This window comes from Triticum dicoccoides, chromosome 1A (assembly GCF_002162155.2).
Source record: "Triticum dicoccoides isolate Atlit2015 ecotype Zavitan chromosome 1A, WEW_v2.0, whole genome shotgun sequence".
NCBI lineage: Eukaryota > Viridiplantae > Streptophyta > Magnoliopsida > Poales > Poaceae > Triticum > Triticum dicoccoides.
The window spans coordinates 101,992,371-102,006,798 of record NC_041380.1 but is presented as its reverse complement, the minus strand read 5'-3'; positions in this window follow the sequence as shown (position 1 = coordinate 102,006,798).

The following is a 14,428-nucleotide window of genomic DNA, read 5'->3' as shown; positions in this document are numbered from 1 at the left end:
AAATAAGCGCCGCCCTAAGCCATGCTGCACGCAGTATAGCCAGGATCTCAAGGAGCATTTGGCAGCGAAGAAGCAAATCGCGGCCGCACGCGCGGATGAGGTCGCGATGGCTGCCATTCGTGTCGACCACCAGATCTTGCAGGAGCACCTTGCCATTTGCTATTGGGGAACTTATTAATTTCAAAAAAATCCTACGCACATGCAATATCATGGTTATGCATAGCAACGAGAGGGGAGAGTATGTCTACATACCCTCGTAGACCGAAAGCGGGAGCGTTTATCAACGCGGTTGATGTAGTCGTACACCTTCATGATCCGTCCCGATCAAGTACCGAACGTACGGCGCCTTCGCATTCAACAAACGTTCAGCTCGATGACATCCTCTCCTTATCGATCCAGCAAGAGGGGCGAAGTAGTAGATGATTTCCGGCAGCACGACAGCGTAGTGACGGTGTTGGTGAAGAACAATCTCCGCAGGGCTTCGCCTAAGCACTACAAAAAACTATTGTGGAGGATAAACTAGAGGGGACGGGGTTGCGGCACACGGCTTGGTGTCTCTTGATGTGTCCTGGGTGCTAGCCCTACCCCTCTATTTATATGTTGAGCCTTGGGGTCGAAACTTGGAGTAAAAGCCTCCACAAAGTCGATTTCACCCGAAAGGCAAGAGTCCTTCTCAGACTCCAGGGCCAGACATCAGGGTTTCCGGCGTCTGGACCCAGACGCCAGGGACCCTGGCGTCTAGCCTCTGGACTCCGCAAAACTTCCTTTTGCGCTTTCCAAAAACCTTGTGGGCTTTCCCCTTTGGCCCAAATAAAGTGTTCTCGTACCCAAACATTTCAGGAAACATCCGGAACCCCTTCCGATGAATTCCGGAACCCTTCCGGAGACCAAACACTATTATCCCACATATCAACCTTTATATCCGAACCATTCCGGAGTTCCTCGTCATTTCCGTGATCTTATCCGGAACTCCGAACAACATTTGGTTACCAACATACATAACTCATAAATATTATATCGTCAACGAACGTTAAGCGTGCAGACCCTACGGGTTCGAGAACTATGTAGACATGACCGAGACACTTCTCTGGTCAATAACCAATAGCGGAACCTGGATGCCCATATTGGCTCCTACATATTCTACGAAGATCTTTATCGGTCGAACCGCATAACAATATACGTTGTTCCCTTTGTCATCGGTATGTTATGTGCCCGAGATTCGACCGTCGGTATCTCAATACCTAGTTCAATCTCGTTACTGGCAAGTCTCTTTACTCATTTTGTAATGCATCATCAGGCAACTAACTCATTAGTTACATTGCTTGCAAGGCTTATAGTGATGTGCATTGCAGAGATGGCCCAGAGATACCTCTCCGACAATCAGAGTGACAAATCTTAATCTCGATCTATGCCAACTAAACACGTACCATCGGAGTCACCTGTAGAGCATCTTTATAATCACCCGGTTACGTTGTGACGTTTGGTAGAACACAAAGTGTTCCTCCGGTAATCGGGAGTTGCATAATCTCATAGTCATAGGAACATGTATAAGTCATGAAGAAAGCAATAGCAGTAAACAAAAATGATCAAGTGCTAAGCTAACTGAATGGGTCAAATCAATCACATCATTCTCCTAATGATGTGATCCCATTTATCAAATGACAACTCATGTCTATGGTTAGGAAACATGACCATCTTTGATCAACGAGCTAGTTAAGTAGAGGCATACTAGTGACACTCTGTTTGTCTATGTATTCACACATGTATTATGTTTCCGGTTAATACAATTCTAGCATGAATAATAAACATTTATCATGAAATAAGGAAATAAATAATAACTTCATTATTGCCTCTAGGGCATATTTCCTTCAGTGTCTCACTTGCACTAGAGTCAATAATCTAGATTACACAGTAATGATTCTAACACCCATGGAGCCTTGGTGCTGATCATGTTTTGCTCGTGAGAGGTGCCTATTCAATGGGTATGCAACATTCAGATCCGTATGTATCTTGCAAATCTCTATGTCTCCCACCTGGACTTGATCACGAATGGAATTGAAGCATCTCTTGATGTGTTTGGTTCTCTTGTGAAATCTGGATTCCTTTGCCAAGGCAAATGCACCAGTATTGTCACAAAAGATTTCCATTGGACCCGATGCACTAGGTATGACACCTAGATCGGATATGAACTCCTTCATCCAGACTCCTTCATTTGCTGCTTCCGAAGCATCTATTTACTCCGCTTCACACGTAGATCCCGCCATGACGCTTTGTTTAGAACTGCTCCAACTGACAGCTCCACCGTTCAATATAAACATGTATCAGGTATGCGATTTAGAACATCTGGATCAGTGTCAAATCTTGCATCGACGTAACCATTTACGACGATCTCTTTGTCACCTCCATAAACGAGAAACATATCCTTAGTCCTTTTCAGGTATTTCAGGATGTTCTTGACTGATGTCCAGTGATCCACTCCTGGATTACTTTGGTACCTCCCTGCTAAACTAATAGCAAGGCACACATCAGGTCTGGTACACAGCATTGCATACATGATACAGCTTATGGCTGAAGCATAGGGAACACTTTTCATTTTCTCTCTATCTTCTGCAGTGGTCGGGCATTGAGTCTTACTCAACTTCACACTTTGTAACACAGGCAAGAACCCTTTCTTAGCTTGATCCATTTTGAACTTCTTCAAAACTTTATCAAGGTATGTGCTTTGTGAAAGTCCAATTAAGCGTCTTGATCTATCTCTATAGATATTGATGCCCAATATATAAGCAGCTTCACCGAGGTCTTTCATTGAAAAACTCTTATTCAAGTATCCTTTTATGCTATCCATAAATTCTATATCATTTCCAATCAATAATATGCCATCCACATATAATATTAGAAATGCTATAGAGCTCCCACTCACTTTCTTGTAAATACAAGCTTATCTATCAAAACATTACTTTGGTCTGTATAAAACCATATGCTTTGATCACACTATCAAAACATTTATTCGAACTTCGAGAGGCTTGCACCAGTCCATAAATGGATCACTGGAGCTTGCACACTTTGTTAGCACCATTTGGATCGATAAAATCTTCAGGTTGTATCATATACAACTCTTCTTCCAGAAATCCATTCAGGAATGCAGTCTTTACATCCATTTGCCAAATTTCATAATCATAAAATGCGGCAATTGCTAACATGATTCGGACGGACTTAAGCATCGCTACGGGTGAGAAGGTCTCATCATAGTCAACTCCTTGAACTTGTCGAATACCTTTCACAACAAGTCGAGCTTTGTAGGCAGTAACGTTACCGTCGGCGTCAGTCTTCTTCTTGAAGATCCATTTATTCTCGATGGCTTGCCGATCATCGGGCAAGTCAACCAAAGTCCACACTTTGTTCTCATACATGGATCCCATCTCAGATTTCATGGCCTCAAGCCATTTTGCGGAACCTGGGCTCATCATCGCTTCCTCATAGTTCGTAGGTTCGTCATGGTCAAGTAACATGACCTCCAGAACAGGATTACCGTACCACTCTAGTGCGGATCTTACTCTGGTCGACCTACGAGGTTCAGTAGCAACTTGATCTGAAGTTTCATGCTCATCATCATTGGCTTCCTCACTAATTGGTGTAGGTGTCACAGGAACCGATTTCTATGATGGACTACTTTCCAATAAGGGAGCAGGTACAGTACCTCATCAAGTTCTACTTTCCTCCCACTCACTTCTTTCGAGAGAAACTCCCTCTCTAGAAAGGATCCATTCTTAGCAACAAATGTCTTGCCTTCGGATCTGTGATAGAAGGTGTACCCAACAGTCTCCTTTGGGTATCATATGAAGACACATTTCTCTTATTTGGGTTCGAGCTTATCAGGTTGAAGCTTTTTCAGATAAGCATCGCAGCCCCAAACTTTAAGAAATGACAACTTTGGTTTCCTGCCAAACCATAGTTCATAAGGCGCCGTCTCAACGGATTTAGATGGTGCCCTATTTAACGTGAATGCAGTTGTCTCTAAAGTGTAACCCCAAAACGATAGCGGTAAATCAGTAAGAGACATCATAGATCGCACTATATCTAGTAAAGTACGATTACGACGTTCAGACACACCATTACGCTGTGGTGTTCCGTGTGGCGTGAGTTGCGAAACTATTTTGCATTGTTTCAAATGAAGACCAAACTCATAACTCAAATATTCTTCTCCACGATCAGATCGTAGAAACTTTATTTTCTTGTTACGATGATTTTCCACTTCACTCTGAAATTCTTTGAACTTTTCAAATGTTTCAGGCTTATGTTTCGTCAAGTAGATATACCCATATCTGCTCAAATCATCTGTGAAGGTGAGAAAATAACGATACCTGCCACGAGCCTCAATATTCATCGGACCACATACATTAGTATGTATGATTTCCAACAAATCTATTGCTCGCTCCATAGTTCCGAAGAACGGCGTTTTAGTCATCATGCCCATGAGGCACGGTTCACAACTACCAAGTGATTCATAATCAAGTGATTCCAAAAGTCCATCAGAATGGAGTTTCTTCATGCGCTTTACACCAATATGACCTGAACGATAGTGCCACAATAAGTTGCACTATCATTATCAACTCTGCATCTTTTAGCTTCAATATTATGAATATGTGTATCACTACTATCGAGATTCATTAAAAATAGACCACTCTTCAAGGGTGCATGACCATAAAAGATATTAATCATATAAATAGAACAACCATTATTCTCTGATTTAAATGAATAACCATCTCGCACCAAACAAGATCCAGATATAATGTTCATGCTCAACGCTAGCACCAAATAACAATTATTCAGGTCTAATACTAATCCCGAAGGTAGATGTAGAGGTAGCGTGCCGACGGCGATCACATCGGCTTTGGAACCATTTCCCACGTGCATCATCACCTTGTCCTTAGCCAATCTTCGCTTAATCCGTAGTCCCTGTTTCGAGTTGCAAATATTAGCAATAGAACAAGTATCAAATACCCAGGTGCTACTGCGAGCTTTAGTAAGGTACACATCAATAACATGTATATCACACATACCTTTGTTAACCTTGCCATCCTTCTTATCCGCCACATACTTGGGTCAGTTCCACTTCCAGTGACTAGTCCCTTTGCAGTAGAAGCACTCAGTCTCAGGCTTAGGTCCAGACTTGGGTTTCTTCTCTTGAGCAGCAACTTGTTTGTCGTTCTTCTTGAAGTTCCTTTTTTTCTTGAAACTGGTGGTCTTGTTGACCATCAACACTTGATGCTCCTTCTTGATTTCTACCTCCGCAGCTTTTTGCATTGCGAAGAGCTCGGGAATCATCTTATCCATCCCTTGCATATTATAGTTCATTATGAAGCTCTTGTAGCTTGGTGGCAGTGATTGAAGAACTCTGTCAATGACACTATCAACAGGAAGATTAACTCCCAGTTGAGTCAAGTGGTTATGGTACCCAGACATTTTGAGTATATGTTCACTGACGGAACTATTCTCCTCCATCTTGCAGCCGTAGAACTTATTGGAGACTTCATATCTCTCAATCTGGGCATTTTCTTGAAATATTAACTTCAACTCCTGGAACATCTCGTATGCTCCATGACGTTCAAAATGTCGTTGAAGTCCCGGTTCTAAGCCGTAAAGCATGGCATACTGAACTATCGAGTAGTCATCAGCTTTGCTCTACCTGACGTTCATAACATCTGGCGTTGCTCCTGTAGCGGGTTTGGCACCTAGCGGTGCTTTCAGGACGTAATTCTTCTGTGCAGCAATGATGATAATCCTGAAGTTACGGACCCAGTCCGTGTAATTGCTACCATCATCTTTCAACTTTGCTTTCTCAAGGAATGCATTAAGATTCAACGGAACAACAGCACGTGCCATCTATCTACAACAACATAGACAAGCAAAATACTATCAGGTACTAAGTTCATGATAAATTAAAGTTCAATTAATCATATTTAAGAACTCCCACTTAGATAGACATCCATCTAATCATCTAAGTGATTACGTGATCCAAATCAACTAAACCATGACCGATCATCACGTGAAATGGAGTAGTTTTCAATGGTGAACATCACTATGTTGATCATATCTACTATATGATTCACGCTCGACCTTTTGGTCTCAGTGTTCCGACGCCATATCTGCATATGCTAGGCTCGTCAAGTTTAACCCGAGTATTTCTGCGTGTGCAAAACTGGCTTGCACCCGTTGTATGTGAACATAGAGCTTATCACACCTGATCATCACGTGGTGTCTCGGCACGATGAACTTTGGCAACGGTACATACTCAGGGAGAACACTTGTACCTTGAAATTTAGTGAGAGATCATCTTATAATGCTACCGTCAATCAAGAAGAATAAGATGCATAAAGGATAAACATCACATGCAATCAATATAAGTGATATGATATGGCCATCATCATCTTGTGCCTGTGATCTCCATCTCCAAAGCACCGTCATGATCACCATCGTCACCGGCGCGACACCTTGATCTCCATCATAGCATCGTTGTCGTCTCGCCAACTATTGCTTCTACGACTATCGCTACCGCTTAGTGATAAAGTAAAGCAATTACATGGCGATTGCATTGCATACAATAAAGCGACAACCATATGGCTCCTGCCAGTTGCCGATAACTCTGTTACAAAACATGATCATCTCATACAATAAAATATAGCATCATGCCTTGACCATATCACATCACAACATGCCCTGCAAAAACAAGTTAGACGCCCTCTACTTTGTTGTTGCAAGTTTTACATGGCTGCTACGGCTGAGCAAGAACCATTCTTACCTACGCATCAAAACCACAACGATATTTCGTCAAGTTAGTGATGTTTTAACCTTCAACAAGGACCGGGCATAGTCACACTTGGTTCAACTAAAGCACATCGATAGAACCAGTCTCGCGTAAGCGTACGCGTAATGTCGGTCCGGGCCGCTTCATCCAACAATACTGCCGAACCAAAGTATGGCATGCTGGTAAGCAGTATGACTTGTATCGCCCACAACTCACTTGTGTTCTACTCGTGCATATAACATCTACGCATAAACCTGGCTCTGATACCACTGTTGGGGAACGTAGTAATTTCAAAAAAAATCTTACGCACACGCAAGATCATGGTGATGCATAGCAACGAGAGGGGAGAGTATGTATACGTACCCTCGTAGACAGAAAGCAGAAGCATTTATCAATGCGTTTGATGTAGTCGTACACCTTCACGATTCATCCCGATCAAGTAACGAACGTACGGCACCTCCGCGTTCAGCACACGTTCAGCTCGATGACGTCCTCGCCTTCTCGATCCAGCAAGAGGGGCGAAGTAGTAGATGAGTTCCGGCAGCACGACGGCGTAGTGACGGTGTTGGTGAAGAACAATCTCCGCAGGGCTTCGCCTAAGCACTATGAAAACTATTACGGAGGATAAACTAGAGGGGACGGGGTTGCTGGCACACGGCTTGGTGTTTCTTGATGTGTCTTGGGTGCTAGCCCTACCCCTCTATTTATATGTTGAGCCTTGGGGTCGAAACTTGGAGTAAAAGCCTCCACAAAGTCGGTTTCACCCGAAAGGCAAGAGTCCTTCTCGGACTCCAGGGCCAGACGCCAGGGTTTACAGCGTCTGGACCCAGACGCCAGGGACCCTGGCATCTGGCCTCTGGACTCCGCAAAACTTCCTTTTGCGCTTTCCAAAAACCTTGTGGTCTTTCCCCTTTGGCCCAAATAAAGTGTTCTCGTACCCAAACATTTCGGGAAACATCCGGAACCCCTTTCGGTGAATTCCGGAACCCTTCCAGAGACCAAACACTATTATCCCATATATCAAACTTTATCTCCGGACCATTCTGGATTTCCTCGTCATGTCCGTGATCTTATCCGGAACTCCGAACAACATTCGGTTACCAACATACATAACTCATAAATACTATATCGTCAATGAACGTTAAGCATGCGGACCCTACGGGTTCGAGAACTATGTAGACATGACTGAGACACTTCTCTGGTCAATAACTGATACGTCTCCAACGTATCTATAATTTTTGATTGCTCCATGCTATATTATCTACTGTTTTGGATGTTTATGGGCTTTATTATACACTTTTATATCATTTTCGGGACTAACCTATTAACCAGAGCCCAGTGCCAGTTTCTGTTTTTACCTTGTTTTAGGGTTTCGAAGAAAAGGAAAATCAAACGGAGTCCAATTGACCTGAAACTTCACGGAACTCATTTTTGGAAGGAAAGAAACCCAGAAGACTTGAAGTGCAATAACCAATAGCGGAACCTGGATGCCCATATTGGCTCCTACATATTTTACGAAGATCTTTATCAGCCGAACCGCATAACAATATACGTTGTTCCCTTTGTCATCGGTATGTTACTTGTCCGAGATTCGATTGTTGGTGTCTCAATACCTAGTTCAATCTCATTACCGGCAAGTCTCTTTACTCGTTCCGTAATGCATCATCACGCAACTAACTCATTAGTTACATTGCTTGCAAGGCTTATAGTGATGTGCATTACCGAGAGGGCCCAGAGATACCTCTCCGACGATCGGAGTGACAAATCCTAATCTCGATCTATGCCAACTCAACAAGTACCATCGGAGACACCTGTGGAGCACCTTTATAATCACCCACTTATGTTGTGACGTTTGGTAGCACATAAAGTGTTCCTCCAGTAATCGGGAGTTGCATAATCTCATAGTCATAGGAACATGTATAAGTCATGAAGAAAGCAATAGCAGTAAACTAAAACGATCATGTGCTAAGCTAACGGAATGGGTCAAGTCAATCACATCGTTCTCCTAATGATGTGATCCCGTTTATCAAATGACAACTCATGTCTATGGTTAGGAAACATAACCATCTTTAATCAACGAGCTAGTCAAGTAGAGGCATACTAGTGACACTCTGTTTGTCTATGTATTCACACATGTATTATGTTTCCGGTTAATACAATTCTAGCATGAATAATAAACATTTATCATGAAATAAGGAAATAAATAATAACTTTATTATTGCCTCTAGGACATATTTCCTTCATTTGCTAGCTACGCCGGTTAAACATGCTCGGTTTACTCGTTGCGTGTGCTACTCCTGCCTTTCCTTCACAAATTCTAGTGAATTGTGCTATCTAATTTTACCATGCAATCTGTTTCTCTAGTGTATATGTTATATATGTCGTGCAGTGTGGTGCTCACTTATTAACTGTTTTGTTAATTAGTTGTCGTCTTTAGTTAACTGTTTGGTTCAATTCTGCAAATGTGATGTTCAATTCTTTAGGCTACAATTTTGTATTGTCTACCATGTGAGAAATAAATCGAATTTGTCTTTACAAAATACATGAGAAACGAATATAATTGCTATATTTCCAAGTTGTCAAGCATGCTTGGTTTGGTTATACATTGTGCAATGTGGTGCTCAGTTAACGTTTGGTTCATTTGTGTTGTGGTGTTTAGTTAACTGTTTGGCTCAATTCTGCAATGCGATGTTCAATAGTTGTGGGTGCATTCTGTTATTGTATACCATGTGAGGAATAAGTTGAATTTGGTTGTAGTAAATATATGAGAAACAAATACAATTGCTACAATTGGATGTAGTTAACTGTTTGGTTAACTGTCTGATCTTCTATTAGGAGTATGTTATATTATGCAATGTGGTGCTCAGTTAATGTTTGGTTCATTTGTTGTGGTGTTTAGTTAACTGCTTGGTTCAATTCTGCAATGCGGTGTTCAATTGTCGTGGGTAGAATTTTGTATTGTTGTGCATGTAAGGAATAAATTGGATTTGGTTGCACTTAATACATGAGAAACATATACAAGTGCTATATTTCCTAGTTCTTAATCATGCTTGGTTTGGATAAATGGGTTTTCCATGTGGCTTGAATTAATCTGATGAATCCTCAATGTGCTTATTTCTCATCAACATATTTTACTGATAGCATGCGAACCCTTACTTAACCTGATGACTAACTACCGTATATGTGTTGAAGGGAAACAATGGGAAGCACTAAGGTTTACAATCAAGGTTGGCACGTGCATGGTTCGTTGTCTAATAGCACATTATTGTGCAATTGCAGGAACCATCCTAATATTTAGGTTTTTAACAATTTGGTGGTGTACATGTAGATCCTGCTGTCAGAGGTTTTAACCCACTGTTCGACCCTTTTTGCATATGGGGAAATGAGTTGTCCATGAATATCAATCAAATCAAGAAACTCAGAAAGATTGTTAGGATAAAGAAATTAGCGACAAAAAACAACAAGATCTTTGTCTGCACAATGAAGAAGACATCAGTTCACTACAAGATGGTACTAACTATTATACCTTTCCTTTTTTTATTCCTTTGCCCCATTTCCAATATAGAGAAGATATTTATGCACGTCCTTGTTTTCAGGCCTTTCCAAAGCAGTTCACTGATGATTACCTCTCAAACCACTTCTATGGTCAGGAGGCGTCAAAGGTTTTCATACAACCCATGGTTCAATATTGAAGTGTTCCTGAAGAGAATGAAGGATGGACGGTCAATCATCCACAGGCACTGGCCTAAAGTTCCAAAGACCTTCGACATGAATGAAGGCTCAATATTCGCCTTCCGCTTCGGCAGTTTTCCATATGAGATGCATCTGTCTATATACTTTCTATGATGCTAATTTAGAAATGTTCTACATGTTGCATGTGAAACTTGGTGCCGGTGTAGTTGTGTAATGGGGTAGCAGAGTGCTGAAGCTATATCATGTTGTACTCTGATGTATTTCAATTATGAAATTCCGCTTCCTTAATATGAAAATGAAATATATTATGTGCTTAATATGAATGTCAATTAGATTAATAAATGGATTATTAATAATAGGGCAATTAGCCTGCTAATGGAGAATTAGCCTGCTAATTGGGTTTTGTTATTGCAAATGGTTATTGAAAAAATACCGTGGGCGATGACCTCAGGCAACACACATAGTTTCTAGGAATAAACCGTGTTGGGTCAATGAAAAATCACACACGACTTTCTCTTGAAAACTGTTTACGTTAGGCCACCTTGCGCAACACATAAAAATTGTGTGTGATGGACAGCCTTTGCCACACCTTTTCTTCCACAGACCGTGTGTGATACATTCAATAACGCAAATGATTTAACGGGAAAAATTGTGTGTGATGTACCTGTGAACGGAAAGGTTTTCCTTGAAGCGACTGTGTGGGATGTACATACGAACAGAAACGTTTAGCGAGGAATGACTTTGTGGGATGTACTTGCGAACGGAAACAATTTCACCTGTATAATTGTATTTTTTAGCTCTACTGTACGTATTTTCATATTTGAGCGCTTGCCGATCACACACGACCTCATTTTGCCGAGTGTGTGTGCCAGGAGGGCATATCCCCGACAGTTTCTGGGTCGTGTGGGAAGGACACCCCTATCGCCCACACTCACTAGGCGACGGTTCCAAATGTCATCGCGGAAAAGGGTTAAAAATCGTTTGTATAGCAGCGACGCGTACCAGTGTGGCAACAGATTGTCTTTTGGGGAACCACCAAGGATCGAACCGATCCATGACGCCCCATTGAACTATCTACGGGGCATCATATGCGAGCACCCATGTGAGGTGGATGAAGTAGCGTATGTGGGAATTTCCCAAATTGGTATCACTGATTTTGTAAGAAATGTAGGTGCGTTCAAGTGTACCTGGTAAACCCACTCGTAATTGTTAAATTTTCGGAAACTAATTATAGTTTTTATGGAAACTATTCAACTACTTTAGCGTGGATGTGACGCCCCCGATTTGATCATACACTAATCATACACGCAAACGTGTACGGTCAAGATCAGGGACTCACAGGAAGATATCACAACACAACTCTACAAATAAAATAAGTCATACAAGCATCATATTACAAGCCAGGGGCCTCGAGGGCTCGAATACAAGAGCTCGATCATAGATGAGTCAGTGGAAGCAACAATATCTGAATACAGACATAAATTAAACAAGTTTTCCTTAAGAAGGCTAGCACAAACTAGGATACAGATCGAAAGAGGCGCAGGCCTCCTGCCTGGGATCCTCCTAAACTACTCCTGGTCGTCGTCAGTGGGCTGCACGTAGTAGTAGGCACCTCCCGAGTAGTAGTAGTCGTCATCAACGGTGGCGTCTGGCTCCTGGGCTCCAATGTCTGGTCGCAGCAATCAGGTATAGGAAGGGGGAAAAGGGGGAGTAAAGCAACCATGAGTACTCATCCAAAGTACTCGCAAGCAAGGAGCTACACTACATATGTATGCATTGGTATCAAATGGAATAAGGGTATCATAGGTGGTCTGAACTGTAGAATGCCGGAATAAGAGGGGGATAGCAAGTCCTATCGAAGACTACGCTTCTGGTAACCTCCATCTTGCAGCAATAGAAGAGAGTAGATGGTAAGTTCACCAAGTAGCAACGTGTAGCATAATCCTACCCGGCGGTCCTCTCCTCGTCGCCCTATTAGAGAGAGACCACCGGGTTGTATCTGGCACTTGGAAGGGTGTGTTTTATTAAGTATCCGGTTCTAGTTGTCATAAGGTCAAGGTACAACTCTAGGTCGTCCTTTTACCGAGGGACACGGCTATTCGAATAGATCAACTTCCCTGCAAGGGTGCACCACATTTCCCAACACGCTCGATCCCATTTGGCCGGACACACTTTCCTGGGTCATGACCGGCCTCGGAAGATCAACACGTCGCAGCCCTACCTAGGCACAATAGAGAGGTCAGCACGTCGGTCAAAATCCTATGGCACAGGGGTCTGGGCCCATCGCCCATTACACCCCTGCATGTTGCGTACGCGGCCGGAGAGCAGACCTAGCAACCTCCATTACAAAGGAAGTTGCATTACGCGGTCCAACCCAGCGCGCGCCGCTCAGTCGCTGACGTCACGAAGGCTTCGGCTGATACCACGACATCGAGTGCCCATAACTGTCCCCGCGTAGATGGTTAGTGCGTACAGGCCCGTGGCCAGACTCAGATCAAATGCCAAGATCTCGTTACGCGTGTTATGTATCCGCGAACGCCGACCAGGGCCAGGCCCACCTCTCTCCTAGGTGGTCTCAACCTGCCCTGTTGCTCCGCCACAAAGTAACAGTCGGGGGCCGTCGAGAACCCAGGCCCACCTCTATCGAGATGGAGCCACCTGCCCTTTCAGCCCCCATCTCCGAACAGTATCATAAGTAATGTAACAGTATAAGTATATATCATATGTCCGTGATCACCTCCCGAAGTGATCATGGCCCAGTAGTATAGCATGGCGGACGGATAAGAGTGTAGGGCCACTGATGATAATCTAGCATCCAATACTAAGCATTTAGGATTGCAGGTAAGGTTTCAACAGTTGTAGCAACAATGACAGGCTATGCATCAGAATAGGATTAACGGAAAGCAGTAACATGCTACACTACTCTAATGCAAGTAGTATAGAGGAGAGTAGGTGATATCTAGTGATCAAGGGGGGGGGGCTTGCCTGGTTGCTCTGGCAAGAGAGCGAGGTCGTCAACAGCGTAGTCGTACTGGGTAGCAGCGGCGTCGGTCTCGGTGTCTAGCGAGAGAAGAGGAGGGGGAAGAAACAGTAAATACGGAGCAAACAAAGCATCACAAAACATAACGAGGTAATGCACGGATCTAGGTATGCCATAACGCGGTATTAGGTCACACTGGCGAAGTGGGGAAACATCCGGGAAAGTATTCCCGGCGTTTCGCGTTTTCAGACAAACGGACCGGGGGGAAAGTTGTGTGTTCACTATGCTAGGGATGTGTGGCGGACGAATGGGCTGTATATTCGGATTCGTCTTGTCGTTCTGAGCAACTTTCATGTATAAAGTATTTTCATCTGAGCTACGGTTTATTTTATATGATTTTCTAAAGTTTTAAATCATTTTTAGAATTTTTCTTAATTAATTTAATTCAACATTATCCAGAACAGTACATGCTGACGTCATCATCATGACGTCAGCATGACGTCAGCAGTCAACAGAGATGTTGACTGGGTCGCTGACGTGTGGGTCCCACATGTCATTGACTGCTAACTAACTAACCAGGTTTATTAGTTTAGTTAACATATTAGTTAAGTTAACTATAGCAGTTAATTAGGTTAATTAGTTTAATTAAACACAATTAGTTACATTAATTAATTTAATTAATTTATTAATTAAATAATTAATATATTTATTTATTTATTTATTATTATTTTTAAAATTATTTTTTTGTTCTGGGGCTGGGCCCACTGGTCATAGGCCCATAGGGGGATAGCAGGCGAGCGGTTAACGGGCGCTGGGCGAAATGGGGTGGGCGCCCGCCCGATCGGGCTCGGACGATGCGGGCGCCGGCGCCAGGGCGTGGAGGCGGCCGTGGGGATGGGGGTCGTCGACGGGCGCGCAGGCAAAGGCGAGGCGGGACGACGCGGGAGGAG